The sequence below is a fragment of the Halyomorpha halys genome, unplaced genomic scaffold (assembly GCF_000696795.3).
Source record: "Halyomorpha halys isolate HHAL.00 unplaced genomic scaffold, Hhal_1.1 Scaffold157.1, whole genome shotgun sequence".
NCBI lineage: Eukaryota > Metazoa > Arthropoda > Insecta > Hemiptera > Pentatomidae > Halyomorpha > Halyomorpha halys.
This window is the reverse complement of record NW_027114029.1, coordinates 1,976,651-1,998,489: the sequence shown is the minus strand read 5'-3', so window position 1 is coordinate 1,998,489 and position 21,839 is coordinate 1,976,651. Positions and strand designations below refer to the sequence as shown.

At 30.7% G+C, this 21,839-nt stretch overlaps 1 long non-coding RNA gene across 6 annotated transcripts in view; it reads right to left on the bottom strand.

The window, feature by feature from the left end:
- LOC106678711 (uncharacterized) overlaps positions 1-21,839 on the bottom strand; it is a 263,439-nt gene that overhangs the window by 32,060 nt on the left and 209,540 nt on the right. The window contains exon 11 of one of the 6 annotated variants that reach the window (XR_010844479.1): positions 7,595-7,632. The exons of the other annotated variants lie outside the window; for them this stretch is intronic. This is a non-coding gene — a long non-coding RNA (uncharacterized lncRNA). The remainder of the gene's footprint in view (positions 1-7,594; positions 7,633-21,839) is intronic. 6 annotated transcript variants of the gene reach the window in all.

The window sequence follows — 21,839 nt, the reverse complement described above, 5'->3', positions numbered from 1 at the left end:
AGTCTTGTTTTTGTATCAAGAGTGTTATTCCCCTAATCTTTTGCTTTGTTTTATCATTCTATCGCCGCAGACACGTAATATATATATATACATATATTGATATCAACATACTCATATTGGTTTTTATTTATTTTTGTGTTATGTATATCAATAGCATTAAACATACTGCTCTAATTTCCCTGTTAGTTTTACTCATTATGCAGATATTCATTTCATACTTATATTAACATTAATTTTAAGCACCAAAAATCTTGAATGTTATTTGACTGCGTTATAGTTATTAAAAACCCGTTGCGCCGGAGTTAAGGTTTCCTTTCAGTGTTGTCTCATAAAATATATATAATACAATTGGTTTGAAATATTTAATTACCGATTTATCAGGCTCAAACTTCTGAAGTCTTAACGATATTTGTCGTTTTTTTTTTTATTTATACATTTTGAAAATTTTAAAGATTAGTAGGAATTGGTTTACTAATATCAATATAGTTAAGAAATATAAATTCTAGTTTAAGACGAAAGACATGTGACTGACTCCTATAGATTTTATCATTTTAGCGTTTCGTATTACCTGGGCCTTATTTTTTAGAAAGAAACAGTTCATGATAAAAATCTAATCCTCACACCCGACTGAAAAGACAGGAAACTGCACGTCGATTTCGACTATTACAGCACTTACTAGACAAACGGTCTAAACTTCCAACACATTACAAAAGACTGATCTACATGACTGTAATAAGGCCAATCTGGACATATGGAGTTGAGCTTTGGGGCTCCACTAAACCTTCGAATTCCTCTCGTATTCAATCTTTACAATACAAAATCCTTCGTAAAATCCTCAATGCTCCTTACTTTGCCACAAATAAAATCATACATAAAGACCTTAATGTTCCCTATTTAACCGATCTAGCCCGAACCAGATATCACTCCTTCCATTTTAAACTCTCTAACCACTCAAACCCCCTAGTTTCTAATCTTGCATCCTCTTCCATTCCCGACAATCCTCCGAGGCGCCTGAAAAGAAGATGGCCACGAAACCAGCTAATGTAAAATGTCATTAGAGTGCTACCAATGGGTAGTTTCTCTACACGCCTGTAACACTCCAATTTAACTTAGATCAGATTTACTAAATGTATTATAATGTACAGTTGTAAATAGCAATAAATAAATATTTAAAAAAAAATGATAAAAATAAATTTTAACTATTTATCCAAATTTTATTATTTAGATTTATCAAACATATTTCTTAAATAAGGAGTTTTCTATAAAAACTTAATAAATACATTATTAAAAAGTCAACTAAAACTTATTCTATTTGTTTTTGTTTTACATTGAAGTACATTGTTTTTAAAGATTCTAAGTATTACTGTTATTATCTACATTTTTGTTTTCTCTTGTTTAGTCTATATATAAATTATGAATAAATATTTATTGCCTTTAATTGTGAGAGTTTATATTATTATTTTTCCAAAAAAGCTATTATTCTTAATAACTTAAAAAACATAACTAGTTTAATTCAAAATATTAAATTTCCCCTCTCAAGTAGATTTTACAATTGGGTCATTTCATATAAAATGTCCGTTTTTATTGTTCGAAATTCAAAGTTGGATTAGTGGACTTTAGTTTCTTACAAAGTTTATGTTTAAAGATTATAATGAGCCATTATTAAGCCTTTCTTTTTAATATTTATTATCGTCCTAATAGAACCACGTGAATTTTTTAATTTTTTTTTTAAATGAGTTTATCACTACAGGCATCAATCATGTCAGTGGTTAAACAGTGAAGTGACTCATGCCAAAACCAAATTTGTATACAAAAAAATATTGGTGTCTTTATGCTAGTCTATGGTATAAATAATTCATTTCTCCTTTTTACCTAGAGGTGTGAAACCATCACATACAATTCGTACTGCTTTGATATTGACATAATGCATCATAAAAATATAATATATATATAAAAACCTGCATTTGTTAATTGGAAGGGACCTATACTCTTATAGGACAATGCCAAACCTCATGTTTGACAACGGACAGTGAAGAAGCTAAACAAGTTGTATTACGAAGTCCTTTCACATCCTCCTTATTCGCCAGATTTATCTCCAACAAATCCAGATTTCTATCGGTTCAAAAATTTGGACAACTTCCTTAAAGGTACACTTTTTTAAATGATTTGAAAAGCTTGCTTTAGTAAATATTTCTTATTGTTATTCAGGTGACTTCTTAGTATTAAGATTTTAGCTTGTTTATCTCGAAAATTAGTCGGAACAAATGTGTAGACCATCTTTAAGGTTTGTTCTGAAATTCTATGTATGTCAAGATGGAATTATATATATATATATTTTTTTTTTATTTAGATTTTATCAAACCGCATTAGATAACACAGGTAAGAACGATTCTTTCAGTACCACGAAGATTGAGGTAGGTACAAAAAGATAACAAAATCTAACAATATCAATGTTTTTTTATGCTGGTACTAATTTACGATGCCAACAGGGCATAAGCCTGAAGCGCCAGTTTTAGAGGGGAGGAAGAATTTTAGGTATTTGAAAAATTAAAAATATGAGTTTTGAGATCAGATACTTAAATAGATTTAAAATTCTAATTTCTAATTAAAACTATTAATTGATTTATTTTATTTGTTTTTATTTATTGATAAATATTATAATCAGCCACAACATTGCTGGGCAATAGATAGTAGTGATAAATGTTTACATTCATACTAAAATAAAATAACATTATAATAAAAATAAATAAATGAAAGAAAAAAATTACATAGAAAATTATTAAAACATCTCTCTAAATATATACAAACAGAAGGATAAAGAAATAATCGAACTACGAACAAGAAATCGGAAATAAATAAAATAGAAAAATAAATAAATAAAATAATCTCCAGTCACATTACACTATCGACGGGGAGGATCACTGAGCCCACGTATGAGAGGTACAGCAGAGCTCTTTGAGATCCCAGCGCATCACTGGTAATGAGCTAGTGGAGGCTGAGAAAGTGCGCTAAAGAACTATTTATTAAAATAAAATAAAACAATAAATAGTCTTTGTATTTAAAAAATGTTTAATATTTAGCTACATATATCGACTTAAAGCTGGAATAAAATGAACTCAAATTTATATAATTTCGTAGTGATAAATTAATTCTTTTTTTATCCGCCATATATTTCCTCCATTCGTTCGTTATAAACTTATAAATTAATTTATGAACTTAATCACCTCCCCTTTTACCAGACATTCCCAATGGCATACCAAACTTGTTATTCCAATGTCACGACCAATACAGCGAGGTATCATCCTCTTCTAGAACCGCCCCCATCGTTTCTTCTTCTGCCGCTCACATTTTCACTCTCTACTAATGAGCGGAGAGAAGGCTAGGCACGTAGAGTGATACGCTAACAGCCGTGGTGTCGCAAGGAGGCAGGTAATGGTCGAAGCTGCTCACCTGTGTCCGTACCGTAAACAGGAGTTGAACAACCTCCACAGATCGGAAATCGAGCAGGTAATGCCCATTGTCTTCAGCCTCTCGCTAAACGCCCATTGTTCCTCGAGATCTTTGTCTGTCCGGTAGTCTTCCCCTACGTGTCCAGCCTCGCCAACTGTCTCTCATTTTCATAATACCTCTCTCGTGTGAACCGCATCGCTCTTCGGATCCGCTTCGTCGCTCTGGTCTCAGATCCTTGCATCGATATGGAGTATCTTCCGCATCTGTGCATTTTCACGGCTATTTCCCTCAAATGTGTTGTTGGTATCTCTTGGCTCTTACTTGAACATTAGCTTTTCAATTGTATAGTGAGAGTTTTCCTGGTCACATAGCATGAACAAAACAGTGTGAACAAAAAGGACTTACGGAACTATGAACAACCGACACGTGCTTTTGCTGGATTCGCGCTTGTCATTAATTGTGATAAAATTGATAAAAATTAAATAAAAAATTTAATTTTGTTCGCCAATATTATCATATTGGAAGATTCCAAATCTCTCAAGCATTAATATTTTGACTAATTAATCATCGGAAGCTTAAAAAAATTCCTGACTAAAATTCATGTATTATAGTCACGTATTTCCATCATAATTCATCAAGAAATCATCAATTTCCATCACTATCGAAAAGTCAAAATTTACGAATAAAAATATTAATTTATATTAGTAATTAATTAAATAATTTTATGGAGATATAAAGTAAAATTATCTGTTAAAAAAAAAATTAAATTAAACAACCCTGAAAACGGAGAAATACTACTTTTTGGAGTACTCTGTTCGCATGGTCTACTTCTCTATAAAACCATTTACATATACAAATTCTTGTTATTTCCCTAGGTCTCTTATATCCAGATATAATTTATTTCACCAACTTGTTAAAAACTTTTCTTAATGAATAACGGAATCAGCTATCCAATTATAGGTATCACTCTACTACATCTATTGGTTTGGTCTGATATTTGGGGGTTGTGCTTTAGGATGGCAGAGGTCCTCCAATGAAAATTTCTTGCGTTGTGTGCTTGGCTGATGAGGCCAGAAAAAGATACTTATCATGCCATCAAACTTCAACCAACACAGCACGGCTAGTTTCTCAACTACTTTTTAAGTCGATTCCTGATAAGTTGTTTGAAATAAAACAGCCTAAGAACCTTCTAACAAAGAAACATTTGAGTACTACACTAATTCGTTCATCTAAAATTTAGTTATGTTTTATCAACCAGATGGCAAACTGACTGTATATTATTAATCCTTTCAAAATAATTTCGAAATATACTCATATAAAAACTGACTCAATTTCTTACATAACACGGACCAACTAACCAATACTTACAGAGATTTTACTTAAAATATATAGACGAATGAAAGAGCACAAAAATTTTCACAAATATGATAACAAAATATATAGCTTGCTAAAATCATTTCTAATTGAAAGGGACTCATGGCTTCTACCTCGAACAAATATATTGTACAATAAATACAAGAAACAATTTTAAGAATTCACTACAGCATAGACCTGCAATGTTAATGTGTGGAGTGACAAACTTTAATATTTTGTACACAGTAGTTTTTATACTCTTTTTTTCTATGTAATTATAATTTCTCTTATGTTTTATTCATTTATTTTATTTTTTTTAAACCATATAAAATTATTTAGGTTGAAAATAATTTTAAGTCTGTTCTTCTTTTTAATATTACTTTTTTTTTAATTTATTATCATTTTAACCGGATTATTTGTATTTTATACATATTTATTATTATTAATTAAAACAGAATATAGTGTTTTATATGCTAGAATTTTTAAGATAGAAAAATACCCTTTAATATAATTTGATAGTCACTTGAAAAAGCTTCTTTTAGGTATTTAAAGTTTAAATATTTGTTATGTCATTTTTTATTCTATTCTATTTTATTATTATTATTTGTTTTAATTGTAAAATTTACTCAGTTTTATTTTATTTATTATTACTATTTTATATTTATTTTCTCACACCTCTTATTGTTATATTTTATGTTCTTTGTTTTCTTTTGTAAATAATTTTCTATATATTATCTTCCGTACAATTTGTAATTACAAATATTTAATACTATTTAGTATCTAATACTATTAGCATTTAATATGCTTTTTTGATGGTGTATGCAAAAATTATTTAATATATATGCCTCTTCTGCAGGGTTTATTTACGGAGCAGAAAATATGCGTACATTTAGGATTTTCTATTGATGGATTAAATTCCCTTGACCTAAAGTTTTTATAGCTTCTTTTCAGATCACTCCAAATAATACCCTAAATAATTATATTTTACCAAATACCGAGCAATTATTATTGATTTTTCCCATCCCTTGATAATGATAAAGTTGGCGTTCCGTGGAAAACTTTTACAATATAAAAATATTTGTTAATTAATAATGTTTTACCTTCAACCAGCAGTCACTTACTATAAATAAATAACATGATTATCGTTTTAAAAGAAAATAAATTTCCTAAACATTCCTTCAACAATTTATGAAATCAGTTTTTAAAAAGTCAGTGATGTCAAAAACATTAATTAAAAAAAAAAAGTTCTTTACCAATTAATTAATCATAATTCGTTATCATGTTTTACCACGATTTAAATTATTGAAAAAAAATCAATTTATCATTTTGAAGCTTTCCATAAACATTTCTAGTCCTTTTAAATGAAATATCGATATTTCGATTAAATAGAGTTTTAATATCATCACTTTACTTTTATATCGATGATTATAAAAATATCGAATATCGAAATCGATAAACAATATTAAAACAAAATATGAATATTTCGTTTTAAAGCTTTGCATAAAAGTTTCTAATCTTTTTAAAATGAAATATTGATATTTCGATGACATAATATATAATATTGGTTATATTGTTACCAGAGTTTGACATCGATATTGATATGCTATATCAATATGATTTTAATATTTAATTTATAACATTTTACTTAAATAGCATATCGATATTTCCATTACTTTTTTTTTTTTAGAATGTAGTTACCAAAGTTTGAAGTCGATATTAATAACAAAGCGAAATACCGGATATGGATATCTAATATAAAATCTTAAGAATAGGAAATCACTATGAAGTGAAAGCTACTATTAATTTTAACTGCTCTTAAGTTTTATTTACATTTCTACTTTTAATCAATAATCATACTTAGGCATTCCGATCGTTACCTTCTAAAAAATTTTCTAGGTGACCCGACCAACCCCGAAATCCTCTGCAACTTGCACAAGTATCAACTCCTCCGACGACATGGCCTTCCACTCCCGAAGACGACAAACTCCTGAATAATTGACAATTCCCGGGTTTACATCTTTAATCCAGGACTAATGAAAGACGTATCCACCATCAGAGACATGTCGGGCCTCATCAATATTCCAGGGCCAGGTGGGCTGTCTGTAATTAAGAGAGTTCGCGCCAGCCGTCCCCGCCCCTGCATATTTCATTATGTCCACTCATGCTCCCGCCGGGAATCGGCTAAACAGTTGTGTATATTTCTTCTTTTCCTTTTTATTTAAACATCGATAATTTTCATTGGGTTGTAGCTTTTACTCTTTGTTTGTGTTGAGACCGTCGCTGTTGACTCTACAAGTGTAGGCAACATAAATTTTCAATTGATACGAACCTGATGTTTGTTACTGTTTAATAGCTACCTCGGTGGTAGAGTAATTATGAGTTGTAAATAAAAGTTTGCAGGGAGTTGATAATTGTCATACCTACCGCATGGATATCTTAAAAAATCTGTAACTAATTAATGACGCTTGAATAGATTATAATTAGTGTCTAATAGGATTATAATTAATTACTTATATAATACTTAATAATTCTAAGCAAATATATTATTTTTCTGGTCATAATAATCACCAAACTTTTTTCGCCACGGAACTTTCCTTCAAGGGCTAAAAAAAATTCGCAGCACTCTTGTCTAGTTAGAAAAAATTGCGCGACAATTATCCTTGATGAACGGTTGAATATATAGGGAAAAAAGAAAATACAGTGAAAAGATAATAGTTGAAAGTAGATTGATATGAAGAGATGATGGTCGGAGAGTGGGGTCAGCAAAGATACACAAATAAACAAAACTTACTTATTTGTATCCATGTTGTAACCTGATTTTCAGAGGGACTGAAAAACAAAACGAGATAACATTAATTATGGAATTCGGAGAAAATAAAAAAATACATAACAATATATAAATTAAGTAGATATAGATGATATTTATATTGTAGAGGTATCTTTGTCAGTCACAATTTATTTGTAACAGCGAAGGGAACAAGATTAGGGAATGTATGTGGCTCCTTTAAGGTGCAGGAGCAAGGACGGAGTAAAAATTTATTATGATTTAGAAGAAAAAGTTCTAACTAACATTGTTTTCGAAGAGGCACTAAATTGAAGTACTAGTTTACGTGCTGGGATAAAGACTTACAAGCTTTTTCTTGCTTACACTATATTGAAAAAATAATACTATCTGAACTACAGAATTCATATAAATTATTACTTTTCCAAAATATCCGATTCCTCAGCCTTCTCTTGGAATGCATTACCAATGCAGTAAAAGAAGTCTCCTTCAACCCGTTTTCCCATCATCCCCCGATATCAACCCCGCGCACCCTCGGGCCTTGGGGGAAAATGTAAATTACAGTAATACAATTTGAAGGACAATTAGTAGAATTAAATGAACAGTTGTATAATTTGTAATTTGTAAAATAGTGGTTTGTCCGCCTTTAGGTGGACAGGGGGTCCCCACTGGGGTAAAATTTATAAGCTAAAATTATAAATTAAAATGGCACATGTAAAAGAATAATACATGTGCTATTTTAACTGAACGAATTAGTAAAGTTTAACTTTTTAAATTTTCAGATGTTGAATTCGGCTATGGCAGATAATTATTTATTCTGTTACTGTAATCTTGAGTCAACCCTGTGGGTTCTGGAGGCCTCCTGGGGCACGCCTAGCCTCTATAAACTGGGTACTCTTAATTGGGGAAAATCTGACGGTTGATGGAAATCTTGAAAAAAATCACCTTCTTGTACAAATATTGTTCTAAGAACAATAGTCCCTTACAAAGTACAAAGTGATATTAATATTAAAATAATTTAATGCAAATTTCTTTTAATGTTTAAATAAAAACTTCAGAATCGAAATATATGTCTAAATATAGTTTGTTATTTTTGTTTCTTTTATGTTATTGGAAATATTTATTTACGTTCTCATGATTTTGTAACCAACATAAATTTGGCTAATTAATTAAGATTTTTTTGTTTCTTTATTATAGTATAATTTGATTTAAAATAGTATAGATTTTATTTATCTATTTAATAAGCACTCTAAAAATATTACCCGGTCTCAAAAATATTTTCCTTAAAATAAAATTAAAAATTCAGATTTAAAACTGACGCTCCATCAGGAATGCTGATAGATGTTCTCAAGAAGACTATCTTTCTTTTAGTCTTCACAGAGCTTGTCATCGCTTGGCATGCTGCACGCAAGGCCTGCGATAGCCCTTGATAAAAAGTAACATTTTCAGTACACTTGCTTTGCTTTAACATTCTCCGAATATTTGATGAAAAGCCCAGAGGATACCCATACATATGGGTATTGATAGTATGAGAAAAAATGTTTTCACTTCTTTTTTTATGAGTGTAACAATTTTTTTTTACAAAAAAGTATATAAGTATCTCCGAATTTTACTATTTTAAAGTGCACTGAAAATGTACTTTAAGTAATAAAGCCCAATTTTCAGGTACCCATAAAAAAAAGTCTAAATTAAAATTTAAAAAAAAGAATGTCCTGGGGTTATCTCTAAACTAATACCACCAAATATTAACTAAAAAAATTATCACCCATTACAATGTTAGGCGCTGGGATTCTTAGGCTTGAATTTTTTTTAACCATTAAATTGAAGACACCTCTCTGCAATAAGATTTTAATAATATTTAGCTAATTACTTGACGGTAATATCTTAGAAAAAAGAAGTTAAAAGACAAAGTTTCATCAACAAATCGAATAGGCCTCTTCTATGGGACTATTTTCCCTTAAAACTTACTTGCCGCCTCAAACGTCATATTAGATATACTAGGCCTTCTCCGTGTTTTATCAGCTGCAGAAAATTAAAATGCAATCAATTTTAAGATCGCGCACACGCATATCTATTTTTTTTAATTTTCTTATTTCAGATATCTTTCTGAAATCACCTTATATATGTTTTTGGATCTCTTTATATGCTTTCTAAGATGAAGAAATAAAAATACTATCGATTTTAGGATCATTACACTCGCTTATATTTATTTTAACTAACTTATTTTTTTACTACCACTTTTTTTAAATACTTTTGGAAGGTGTATAAGTTGTCAATTATAAAGTGAATTAAAAAGTTTTGAAATCAGATTTTTGACTCGTAACATTTTGAAAGATTTAAGAGTTAAAATAAATCGATACTGCACCGTAGAATCATAAAATTGATTTTTACGCCTCCGAAAACATATAAAGGAATTTAAACATTTTAGAATTTTGCAAGATAGATTAAATCTATAACTCAAGTTTTTTCTGTGTGTCCGAAAATATAGAAAGGTGTTCTAATAAGAATTCGAAAAAATAAAATAATAAATTGATATACGATCGCGTTATATTTAAATCCATAGGAAATTTTCGTTAGCTCCTTTATCATGAGGACTCTAATATGTTTGAAATCCAAATTGGTTATGAGCAGTATCTTTTATTTCTTTATTTTGTATACGTCAGGCTTATGGCCTTATGAATCTGTGATTCATGTGATCTTGTGAGATAATTCTTTTTAAGACGAGTCCAATTTGAACATTAGTGTTTTGCTGATAGATACAGAAGGAGATGCTCACGGATTAAATGTTATTCTTCCCCAATTGAAAAAAGTTTTTATGTTTTGTAATTCCTTTTCAGAAATTTCATCGATCAGTAGGATGCTCCTGAGACGGTTAGATGACGCCCCCGGCTCCGTTGGAAGACGTTGCGGGTTCGGAAAGAAGACGCTCATTAGAACGGTGCGGTGTAGGTCTAGTTTAAAAAGAGGGAGGACCGCTCCAGCGCCTCGCGGGGAGCTCTGGAAATCAATAGAGACCTCTTCTCATTATTCTTTAGACTCTTCTCCCTGCCCTCTTTCCTCAGTCACACATCACTCTCTACCCGTCTTCTCTCATTATGCTATTCTAAATTTCTCTAATATATCGTTGTTATAATTTTTAAAATATAAAATATTTTTTCTCGATGATTCTTCTGATTGAGGAAATGGTAAATTAGTCTACAAATAAAATAAATCGATATAATTAAATAAACATATTTTTTCTGAGTTTAATTTTAAAGAAAGACTCCATACAACTTAACCTCTCTTCCGAAAAAAAATTTCCAAATACAGAAAGGAGTGCGTAAATTTATTGCATCAATCAACTTATCATAGAAGAGTTCAATTATAAAAAGAAAACATGAAAATTATAGTATAAAAAAGAATGTAGAACAACATAAAAGAAAAAAAAGAACTAAATACCGCCATCCCGCCATCTGTAGTTTGTGATCGCTTAGTCCTATATTTTCTCTATTTTAATTATTAATGATTCCCATATTTTTTGTTTCCTCTCTTATGTTTTCTATTTTCATCTTTGTGTTTTTATTGTATATTGTTCTTTTATACCTTAGTATCAAAATTCTCTAAATTGTTTAATCAAAACGACTAAGGATCCACTTTTTTTAAATATAAATAAATATAATAATAACAAAAACATATCACAATATTATTCTTATTTATTTATTTTTCACATTTTTTTTTTGTAACGTTATATACGCTGTTTTCATCTTCATTTTAGTGAACATATTAAAATATACTTTCAAACCACAACTCCAGAAAGTATTTGTATTAATTTTTTTTTTAAATTCTGTTTCTTTTTTTAATCTCCAGCTACTTTTTTTAATGATGTCATTTTTCACGGGGATTTTATATCTACGATAGAAATACTTTATTTAGCCATGCTGCTCAAATACATTGGGTTGCCAAAATACACAGCGTACCAATCAATCCATGACAGGAAATATATGTAATACATATATTATACCGTATAATAAAAAAAATTTTTTTCCCCTGCCTTTTTTTTTTTACTATGAATACTCGTCTACGCACTTAATACAATTGTTTTTTCTATTTAACAATTTCATTGCATTTGACAATTTTATTTTATTTAATTGACAAAGTTATTATCCATAATTCACTTTCTCAGACCCTCTCCAGTTTTGAGCTGCCCAAGTTCGATGGTTAAACAAATTAAACGAATTTATCATTTAATAACAATGTGAAATCAATCCAAAGACATAGTAGTCAACAGCAGTAGATCAGTTCACGGAAAAACAAATAAATAAATACATTTAAAAAAAAATTAATATATAGATATTTAATAAATGTTAGATAAAAGAAATACTTGATATAAATAATTATTAAAAAAAAATTATTACTTTTAGAATTATTAAATGTTTTTCATTCATATGTAGCCATATTTTTTTATTTCTTTAATTATATTTTTAATTATCTTATTTTTATAGTCTCGAAAAACAAAATAAATGAAAAGATGTGAACTTATCACTTTTTTTCTTTTACTTTCTATTAACTTGGTTAAAGTTCACATTGAATTCTTCTTTTTTTTTTTTTCATTATAGGTTTTACGTTGCGTTATCAACTCAATTTTGGTTTCATTCAATTTAGAATACATAAATAAAATATACATCATTAATGATCCTTATTAGGGCTTTAATGTTGTATGTTGACCAAGTTGTTTCCGAAAAATAACGACTTTAGCACTACTATGCTACATAGTCATATAATCTAGCCCTGTTAGAAGAGTATTTGAAGTTTCAATAAATAAATGTTTAATTCACTCATAATGAAACCCAATTTATGACTCCACACAGAATGAATTATTAAACTGTAATAATATCATATTTCGTTCTGAATTCTATTAACTCAGCAGACCATTAAATTCCGCGAAACAATTAGGAAACAATACAATGGCTGAAGGAAGTAGAGGCGTAGAGATGGGTAGGTAAGTTACCCGTCCGCGGCGGTTAGTTAATTGCACATGACATTAGTATGATGTAGGTATGTTAAATAATTTAATGGCTCAGCAATTACTAAGCCATTAGCAGCAGTTATAAAGGGATCATTGTGGAGAGAGCAATTAATTACCGTAGGCCTTGTTGTCCTCCGAGGAGGGTTTTGATATCACAGGTGTCCTTTTGTTGATTCCGTATCAACGTACTTGAACAGTCTTCAAGGCGACAGTATAATCACAAGCAGGCTCCTTAAGGGATAGCTATCAATAAAGCAGGAAATTTATCCAAAAAATAAATCTTCACTGAGACCAAATTCATTTCATCTTATTCTTCTTGGCTTTGCGAAATTATTTAGCATCTCAAAATTGTTAAGAAAGATTTTAGGTACCCTAAGGAGATACAGTTTCTTCTGAATGATTCCGTAGGTTATAAGAGTCATTCGAAACTATATAGTAATAAAAAATAATTTGATAATTAAATAAATATGAAACTGGAGTAATAGTGACAGCAAAATAGACACTGGAAAACCGGAGACAGACAAGTTGTCTGATCTCTCCCGATTGCAATTATACGTGCACAAACAGCTTGGTTATCTTTTGTTAAATTGTTGTATTCTAGACAGAAATAAAGTGGATATTCGTTATTCACCTCAAGAAAATTCAAATTTCATAGCCACTCAAAAATAAATTATTATTGTTTGAAATCTTCGCCTCTTGAGGTGAAAATTGTTTCATGAGCGAGTTCTTGAAATCCACATCACCGCACCACACCACATTTTCTTTTAAAATTTAAAAGTCTTCGGATCAAAAAGTATCCATGTTTGAAAATGTTTACTAATAATTAATTAACCTATTGACCTAAATTAAAATCATTTGTAATTTAAATTTAAATGTGGATTCTAATATAGTAATATGTTCTATTCTGTCGAGTAACCTTTGGCTCTTACGCTCTTATTCAGAAGAGAAATATGGAGAACTCCTGTAATTCTGTTTTGCTATTCATATAGAGGCAAAGATTGGTTCAGAGTTCTCCAGTATGAGTGTAATTATTGTACAGAAGTATGAATTTGTTTAAGTTGTTTCATTTCATTTGATAATACTTTAACTTATTTTTAAATTTTTTTATCTAACATAATATCATACGCTAAGGGTATCATTATATTCTTCTGTATCGCAACTTCTGGGGAAAATCACACAGGGTTTTGTACAGTGTACCACCCTATTCTGTTGGAGGGTCAAGTTTTTATTTCGTAGAGCCACCACAAAAATAAAACTTGATTTCGCAGACCGGTGCAGACTGCCGCTGCAGTTCCCACTTTGTAAAGACGTACGTCTCAATACCCTGAGCTACAGACGGCCCTACAGTTAAGGAACTGTAAATAGTAACATAAAAATCCACAGAGATGTTTTAATTATAATGTCGAGCGTTTCGTCTAAAATGAAAAAGCCCCTCCCCACAATATAAGCACTGATAACGCCCCTTGTTGCCAGTAGTCAAACCTTACCAGCCCCAGGGCCCTCTGTGGAAAGAAGAAGAGACTAAGGTGCATGAGAGAGCCATTTTATCTGAGAAAATCATTTTCTTTTCATTGAAAATCAATTTTTCATCAGAACATTTAGGAAATGGCTCTTCGGCAACAGAGGAGATAGTTGCGGAGGAGAAGAAAACAAGGAGTAAGTTCACCTCCGATTTCTTTTTACTTCTTCTTCATCATTACCATCAATAACTACAATTTCCATCGACCCCGAATGAAAATTCACTTAACCAGGAAGGTTTTCTTTCAATCCATGTCGATTCTTCAACTAATTTTCAAATACAGTCTACTCTTAACAATACAACTACCTTTATAAAGTGGAGTAACGCCTGGCTTTAAGTTGAAGGCGCACTTTATACTAGAATAATTTGATGAAATACAATTTATGGACAGTTTATGAGCAGTCTATCGCCAGGGATTGGGTTTGAAAATGGATTAAATTAGTCCCAAACGTCATCCAATAAATAAATAAAAGATTGAGGAAGTTTTAAGGTTATATGATTTTTTTTAGACCTCGTTGAATAGTATTATTTTCTATTATTAATTATCTTTCTTAAACTATATTTTATTTATTTAATTTTGATGGATTGCATTATTTGATAACAAAAAACATTTTATCTCTCCCTCGTCTTGAAAAAGAGTAAGTCATTGGCTAACATTTTTTAATTACTTTCTATAGGTAATATGTCGTCACAAGTAATATAATAAAAAAAATGCACTGTAACGGCAAATTTAAAGTTAGTATTGAGTTAAGAATGCGATACAGTATGAAAGGGACTTTAAAAATGAATGAAAATGTTTCCAAAAATATATTGGATTTAGTTAGTATCGTGGAATATTATAATAGGCAAAGGGTGCGTAAGTAAAATTTAATTCAGGATAGAGACGAGGTGAATCGGGGGCATGTTGGCGTGGAGCCATTAGCAAGTCCAAACTGCTTAGCTTGGGAGCGACCACAGCAAGCAGCATATTCCTATATATATAAGCTATATTCCTGGATAAACATGCGATCCCGGCATTATCCACTGAATTCCTCTATATGTGCTTCATTGTACTAACTTTTCGTTAAGTTAATGGTTGTTTGAATCTGTCGGAACTAAAAACTTCGAATAACAGCCATAGCTTTATTTTATACTAGCATTTAAATTTGATATGAATCAAAAAACGAAATTTAAGCTCCTTATCATGTAAGTTCTAAAACTTATATGTATAAGTATATTACTAAATTTTAACCCTTATCAGTCGGTTTTTTAGCTTTTTATACGTGATCCTCACTAGGTTATTGGTGGTTCCGGTAAATATGCAAAAAAATCATACAAATATAATTCCTAAACGGTGCATCCCAGCGACAAATTAATCTTATAAGAAATTATATTTACAATTTTTAAAAAAACAGCATTAAATTATGCGTCGAATAAGTATTATAATTTATTTATATGGCCAGTTAATATGTCGCTATAATTTGTTTTATTATAACTTTTTCACTCTGAACCACCGTTATAGGAGGAAAACCGAAAGAATATAGTAACGAATAAAGAAAAATTCGTTTCTTCATCAAACTGATTAGTTGCTTCGTAACCTTGTTACCACTAAAAAAATTCGTTTGGATTCATATTAAGTGATATTCATCACTTTTGAGTTAAATTTGCAAAAAAATAAATAAAAATTGCGGTTTTTTGTTTACGACATACTAATTTACTACTTCACCGAATTGATATGTAGTAGTACTTATTCGCTGTACCGTCAATAATATTAATTTTGTTTATTATCGGAAGTACTCTGCAACAAAGAACCAACTACTAGCTACTTTAACGGCAGAACCGGTCCAACCGGAACAATAAGACCGTCAGTGTTGGAATTAAGTGTAGCGACATTATAAAAATGCCCACATTCCAACTTTCGTGCTTTGTACTATAGATTTAATTTAAACCTTTTTTTACATGGATCCTAGTCACGGCACATTAGAGTATTTATTTTATTTCAATTTTTTTTTTCCTTCGTGACTTTATGACATTATATTTTATAAAATCTCATACACTGATTGTAAAATATTATTTACAGTTGTGAATAAAAGAGAAAAAAAGTTTTATTTATGTGAATGGCTTATGAATGTTTATATACAGTAGTAATACCTTTTTATATTACCCTTAAGCGGTTCAGATTGTAGCATTTCACAATAAAACCCTTGAGTTCCTGTTCATAAAACTAACCTTTACTGCATCCATATAGCAATAGGAATAGGTAGTTATAGATAGGAACTTGTGTTATTTTTTTATTTTATTTTTATTAGAATATTTAATTCTTAATTTCAAGAATGCCTTGATATTTTGTTTTTCGATTATTTTCATATTTCATTCATGCTGATGAAAATGATGGAAGTGAGTGTTATGAATGTCTATTAAAGATTCTTCAGTTTGAAATCTTATTCTGTATACAACTTACTGATAGTTTGGGAAATCAAATTTACATTGGAAGAATGTGAAATAGGAATTTTTAAAAATCAATTACTTTAATTGTTAATACCTAACAAATTACTTCAATTTTACATTAATTTGTTGTCATAACAATGGTTGCTATATCCATTTATAAATACTTTGATAAAGCTCTCAGCATCACGGGTTTGTAATTTCTCCACGCTATAAGCGCTATATCCGATGTTCTTTTAAACGATATCCAGTGAATTTTCAGTTTTATTGCATGAAAACCTTCGCTAAGGATTAAGGACTGATTCTTAACTTACTTGTCAAATTAGGTTAGAAATAATTTCTAATAAAAATCTTTTTGTAAAATTTTGAAGTTATAATATTTTAAGGGTTAACCTTTAAAACCAAGGAAGTTTTATTTTTATAGAAAAAAAAACTTGCTCAATATCTTAGATATAAATATTTTCATTACGAGAATTTATGCAGAGCATGGCTAGAGACAAGAGGTAAGATCTAATCCGTGATGCATTAGGCATAAGAGGAGGTAGAGGAGGAGAGAGATAAGGCGATCAATAATGGACAATAAAGGGGGACTTATTAAGTCCAACTGTAGGCCCTAAGGAGCAGCGACTTACCTACAACTTGGGAGCCGGGGCCATGCATAATGTCCATTACCGCTCTAAGCCGGAGCAGTCATATTAATTATCTTGGGGATGTGGTGGTCCCAGCAGTCTTCCTTTGTCTCCTCGCCTACAGGACGCAAGCCTTGCCTTATTTCCTACCCCCTCTTAGTGTTATCCTTCTTGTTAGTTTAAGGTGATGTTGAAATTATAGACTAGATCTTGCTTGTAGAGATACTTTGCATAAATACTTTGTTATGATGAATAACTTAATTATTGTTGTATCTTTTTTTTTTTTTTTTTAGTGAGATTTATTTTTAAATTGTTAATTATCAATCAAAATAATTGAGGAAAATATTCTTAAGACCTTATTAAACCCACGTTATAAAAAAAAAAAAAATAAAATAAGAATACAATTTTTTATTAATTTTATCTGCAAACAATCTCAATCTAATTTTTACATTTCGATCTTTTTGCCTTTAGCCATATTCAAACATTTTTTCTCTACTTCTTCACCCCTTTCATCTAATTAAAATTCATTGATGTTATAAATTCAACTCAATGGAACTACTAGTTGACATTATTATTTTTTTTTTTTTATCTACTTTTCATGCTTCGGATAGTCAACCAGATTAATAATATAATAATATAATAACCATAACCGGATAGTCACAAGAAGCCTGTGGATAGTCAACCATATTTTTCCCCTATACTTAATAGAAAAATGTATTCTTATCTAATTAATTTTTAACAACGTAGGAATTTTAATATTTATAATATTAAATCGTGTACGTATGGCATTATTTTAAAGTGGATCAAAATAAATAACCCACAGGTTGGTGTGTATACAGTACCATTAATATACATTTATGAAAGTAAAAAACGTCTCACCATATTTATTATGTTAATAATCTATATTTGTAGGTCAATACGGCCAATTATTACTGTAATAATGTTAGGAAATACGGCAGTACGGCGCAATCGACTCAGCACATACAGTAGGGATATTCATGATGTGTTAAATGTAAAATGTTTTACCATGTTAAATATTATAAGTATAGGGTTGTGAGCAGCCATATTTAAAGGTAAGTTATATGTTAAATTCATGAGAGCTCCTAGCGGATTTTCTGAGGAACTTGTTTTATAACCTTTCCTTCCAAAACTTCATGTTATTGTTTACTTATAAGTTTTAATTAGAGTAATTTATTACAACATGCCTAAATTGCCTCCTTATTGCTTTGTTGGTCGTTTAATTTGTGAGCAAGCGAATTAAGATAAGCTAATTGACAGCAGTCATTACATTATAATTATTGTCATACATTGCTTTATTAGTTTTAAAAACATTCAAAACACTGCTAATAAATTAAAACACAAACTACGAGCAAGTAACCTAACATAACAAACAAAACGGTGACGAGCTCAGCTTGCATCTACCTAGTAACAGACTCTCAACCATGTATCGTTTAAACATGGTAAAAGGAGGAAATACTTCTCCATTTAACACGCTTTTACGTGTTAAACTAAAGATCATGAATACCCCTAGTACTCGACACAACCCTTAAAATACCCATGGGTAGAAAAAGGAAGCACTTTCTCAACTGACATCATTGCACCTAATTATTCCTAATTTTTTCATGGAGGGTACGAAAAAAAAATAATGTTTGGGAATAAACTTTTCGTGACTTTGAAATTTAGATTCGTCGAAGAATTTTATTTTAATTTGATATAATTAATATTTGGTAATTATTATTTTAAACTTTCCCCAACTTTAGTACGGATCGAACCAGTCGATTTTGAAGAAGTTTTTTCATTTATTCCAAAAATTTAAAGTGTGATTGAAAGGCTCATTTGGAAAAATAATACGAGAAATTATTGATTCAGTGAATAATTTAGAAACATTTGTCGTAAGGCGAGCAAAAATTAATACCAACTCAAAGTAAGGGGGTAAGTGAAAGTGGTGTTATGCGTGCACCACACTAGATTTATTTTTGTTACGGTATGTTATGGTTATCAAACTGTGCACGGATATATCAACAGTCCAATATTAAATAATTTGCATAGTCTAATAGCAGATATTTGATTAGGAAAATAGTTGTATTTTTGTTGCAAAAAACTTTTTCATTTATAAATGTCTATATTCTTACGGAAAACACAACACGTATTGTATATAATAATAAAAATAAAATATTAGTAATTGGGAAGGAAAACAGCCCATTTTATGTATATTTTTGATTTTTTTTTTTTTTTTTTTGATGCATAGTTTTATTTTCTCAATAAAATAAATAAATAATTTTTTTTAAAGAAACTCAGCAAAAGTGAACCTTTAAAATGATAGTAAATTAAAGCTGTTATTCTAAAGCCTCAAGTCCCCACTACTAGTGCATCTTCACTAACCCCCCCTCACTGCTCTCCCTCAGAATTTTCAATTCAAACAGAATATTATTTTCAAGTCCGACGTTTCAGCCAATTCGGCCATCCTCAGAGACAATTTTAGAACTAAATTATTTAAAAAACAACTTCAGGCTATTCTGCCCAGATCAATCCAACAAATTACCCTAATTAGTCAATTTTCACATTAAAATAAAAATTTATCAGTCTCCTTCATTATTAAAAATTTATCACAACAGTATTGTATTGCCCCTGAGGATGGCCGAAACGTCGGACTTATATATTTTAATAAAAATTAGAATGAAAATGTTTTGAGACTAAAATGGATAAAATTTTATTATTTAAACTACGAATATTTTTATTATTTTGCCTTTCTAAGAGTGTACTCCTTTGGATAATTCTTAAGAATGGGTTTCCAACAGAACACTACACCTCGACTTTCATATCCTTTTGTCCTTGACCTCATACCAAACAAATTCTCAAATTCCATGTAAACCTTCCTAATCATTTTAATCCTTTAGATCAATCCTTACCAGTTCCACCCATCCCTACAATATACCTCGAAGGTTGAAAAGGCAGTGACCAAGAGACCTATTATAAAAGAAAATCGACAATTGGATAAAGTTCTGGCAATGACCAGATGCTCCGCTCATGTAGAGTGTTTGCGGCTTTAGTACACTTACTGTGACGTGGTGAGAGCGATGTGCTGGGATCTCCATGAGCCCTGGTCTACCCCTCATGCGTGGAGGATGGAGTGGGCTCGGGGATCCTCAGGTCGAGAGTGCAAAGATTGTATATAAGAGTCTAAATGTGATTAGTGCTTATTTATTTATTTTCTATATTATTTTATTTTATTTAATGTTATATTAGTTCAAAATTGTATTCGTTTGGATTTATCCTTATTTCTTCATGTACATAGTTTTATTATGTTCGCTTTATTTATTTTTCTGTTTATTTGCATGTAGAGATTCTATTCATGTATATGTATTTTTTTTATTTCAGTTTGAATGTGATCATTTATCACTATTACTTATTTCCTAACGCTGTGGCTGTTTTTAATATTTACCAATAAATTAAATGCTCTCGGGTAAAAATGCTTAAGAATAGACAGATCATTCAAATCAATCATTGATTTATATCATCAATTGAACCACATCCACCAAACTATTTTTGTCGTATACGGAGTTGAGCTTTGGGGCTCCACTAAACCTTCGAACTCCTCTCGCACCCAATCTTTACAATCCAAAATCCTTCGTAAAATCCTCAATGCTCCTTATTTTGTTACTAATAAAACCATCCATAAAGCCTAAATGTTCCTTATGTAACCGATCTAGCCCGAACCCGATATTATTCCTTCCATAATAAACTCCCTAACCACCCAAACCCACTAGTTTCTAACCTTGCTTCCTCTTCCATTCCTGGCAATCCTCCGAGGCGCCTGAAAAGAAGATGGCCTTGTGACCTTATATTGTAAACTGTTTTTAGAGTTCTACTACTGGGTAGTTTCTCTACATCCTGTATCATATCATTATGTCATTATGATCAAATTTACTTGTTCTATTTTTTATACAGTTGTAAATATCAATAAATAAATTTTAAAAAAAAATTTTTGTCTTTTTTTCTAGGCGTAATTGAAAATCTACAAAATAAAAATATTGGTTGTTTGCTTATTGCATATGTAGGCTGAATCATATGCCATCTGGAATACATACATATACAGAAAAAAAAAGAGATGGGTTGAGAATTTGGGTCGGGTCCCTTTATATACTTATCTCAAAATATCCATTCACAAAAGTAGCTCGAATGATGGAAAACTCCTCAATCTAGTCAAGAATTACTATCGACTATTTCAGTTCGTTACAAATAAGGAAATCCAGCGGCCTGGAAAACGAGGAAAAGCGGGATGGACACTTTTCAAGTTGGTAACTGGAGGAAGTTGTAGCAAGTGGAAACGGGAAAGTGTACAGTGTTGACGGTGCATTAGTGGTGAAGGCGATTTGTTAAAGTTGGCCGTCGAGCTGACCTGGGCATTATTGATTGGGGAGGTCCTGAATCCTTGATTCGGCTCTTGCTATTGGTCCCTCAGGCTTTGTTATAATTATCGTGTAAAGTCAAGTTGAACCTACTTGCGGCTGAAGGGCTATTTTGTGTTATTACAGGTAAGCGGAGAGTGGAAGTTTGGCCAGGCTCCGTCTTATCCATCGATTCCAGGGCTCCGAGCCCTAATTCAATTTGAAGTCCCTCTGACAGCCGTTAATTACTCTCCTCAGTACTCATCTGTCAGCTGAACTAAATGAATTA